This window comes from Euleptes europaea, chromosome 4 (genome assembly GCF_029931775.1).
Source record: "Euleptes europaea isolate rEulEur1 chromosome 4, rEulEur1.hap1, whole genome shotgun sequence".
NCBI lineage: Eukaryota > Metazoa > Chordata > Lepidosauria > Squamata > Sphaerodactylidae > Euleptes > Euleptes europaea.
Window position 1 is genome coordinate 55,730,237 of NC_079315.1, and position 2,650 is coordinate 55,732,886.

Here is a 2,650-nt window from a genome sequence, read left to right on the forward strand (position 1 = left end):
GATGGGAAAAGCAGAAGTGCTTTACCACTGCCTTCCCCCGGAGAGTGTTCCTTGGGGGCCCTCCCATCCAAGTACCAACCCTGCATAGCTTCTGAAATCTGATGAGACTGGATTGTACCATGCTGCCTTCCCAACCAATTTTAGAATATTATGTCATTAAAAAGAAATTAGGAGCCCCGTGGCGCAGAGTGTTAAGCTGCAGTACTGCAGTCAAAAGCTCTGCTCACAACCTCAGTTCGATCCTAACGGAAGTTGGTTTCAGATAGCCGGCTCAAGGTTGACTCAGCCTTCCATCCTTCCAAGGTCGGTCAAATGAGTACCCAGCTTGCTGGGGGTAAAGGGAAGATGACTGGGGAAGGCACTGGCAAACCACCCCGCAAACAAAGTCTGCCTAGTAAATGTCAGGATGTGACGTCACCCCATGGGTCAGGAATGACCCGGTGCTTGCACAGGGGACCTTTACCTAAAAAAATTAATAATTGAATAGTTTACCAGGTGCATATCAGCTATGTTTGTCTTCTTGTTTGCAGGTGTGATGTATTTTATCTATTAAAACATTTATACCTGTCTTTGACCATGGCTCAAGGCAGAGCCTAGGTGTGGCCAGAGACGCAAGACAAAGAGCCCTGGCTTGTAGCCTGCACCCATGTCATGATCTGTGCAACAGGAAAGAAACAAATGTTATTACAAAACAATTATTTCAGTCTTAAGTGTATTGTAGAATTTTAGCTGTATAGGAATGAAGCATTTTGGGCCTATTCATCTGGAGAAGGATAAATTATATTTTAACCTGTTCACAAACTATTTTATTTTATTAGATTTATTATTTATCTATTATTTATCAGATCTTGTAACATGATACTCTGATCAGCATGGTTTCCTTTTTAGATAAAGCCCCAAAATTACATCAGCAGAAATTCAATGAACAGCAACTGTGCAGTTGAGAATATAAGTCAAGTGTTTTTTTTCCAACTGCAAGAAGAACAAATAATTCAAAGCATTGTTTTTAAGTGCAAAATTCTTAAAGTCAATGGCTAGCTATCAGTACAGTAAACCTTAACACCACCCTATAGAATTATATGCCTGTATCTCACATTCTTCACTCTTGTATATTTAAAATCATGGCCTTTACCACCAGCCCTTAGGATTCTTCTTGTCAAAGACCATTAGCAAAATAATGAATCAGAAAACTGTCTCCTCTGTAGAAGACTTAGGCATAAATATATGTAACGTCTTATGCTTTTCAGTAAAATATGACCCAGAAGTACTTAAGAATGATTTTGGCTGTAACTATTTCATTTCTTTAATTAAACAAACAATAGTGAATGGGAGTTGAAAAGTGTATCAGGGTTCATTTTAACAGTGTTAAAAATAGTAACATGTAGTAACAAAACTAGAAGGCAATGTAAACGTATATGTGGAGTACATGACGGGTCGTGGAGGCCAGGGAACACATGATGCTGCAGGCTGTTTCTTTAACTCTCTACAAATGATATTTCTGTACCTAGCTTGGTTTATATACAAGTTTTGTACAATTACACACATATGTGTATATACACACACTTCTAATCTTCAGAAGTATGAAGGAGTTTGGGATTTATAGACATCCCCTATATATCAAGATTATGTCTTTGTTTGCCTTTAAGGAGACAAAGGATAACATCAGTGCACTGACATCAATGTAAAGAATTACTGAATTAGCTCTAGAGTAGATTAATTTATATGGAGGCAATAAAATCAAACTTATTCTCTTGGAATACATCTGCAGGTAATGCTTCCCCTAAAGAAAGCATACTTCCTTAAAAAGTCCTAGGCCTGTTCCAAGTCAGTTTTATTAACAATTACCTCAAACTTAATGTTTGCAAGCGTTCAGGACTAAAGAGGTTCTTTGTTTTAAATAAAAGTTTGTTTTGCTAAGCTACCTAAATAAACACTAATTGACTGGCCAGAAAAAACAGTCATACTTTTTGAAGGACTCTGATTGCTTAAGGCCTTAGTCACAACGTGCTGTCATAAACCTCCGCATAAGTGTACATACACAAAAGTAGGTTAGGGAACCATCACTGCTGATGTTTCCATGAAGAACTTGCTGCATCTAACCAGGTAACACATTACAGTTTTTATTCATGTGAACACCCCAATGCTACATGTTCACACTGGAATGTGCAAAATCTGAGTAGTAACATATCTAGCCAACAGCACTCCCTATAACTGTAATGACAATTTTGTCTCTACATAGTCAATCAAATGGAGTGCTTATGGCCATAGCTGATTGTTCCACTTATATATTATTTAGCCACACGAACATACCCTCAGGAATGGTCAAGACAATGGTATGAACAAAATTATAATGGGTGAAGTGGCTCTAAGATTATTTGAAGTATAAGATTTAAAGGATGCATTCAAAAGAACTCAGTATAAAACTCAATTCTAATTCTACAAAGAAAAGAGTACACAGTTTGTAACAGAATTCCTCAGAGGTGAACATTCCTTTGATTTCAGCCCTTTATGTCATTACTGTATCAAAGTAGCACAGATTTTTACATAAAATAATGATGTGGCATGAGGCACAACTAGAGATAACTTGCATAAACAGCATAGCTGCCTGAAATAAACGAAGGAAATTGTGCAATTCATATTAAAAAGATGA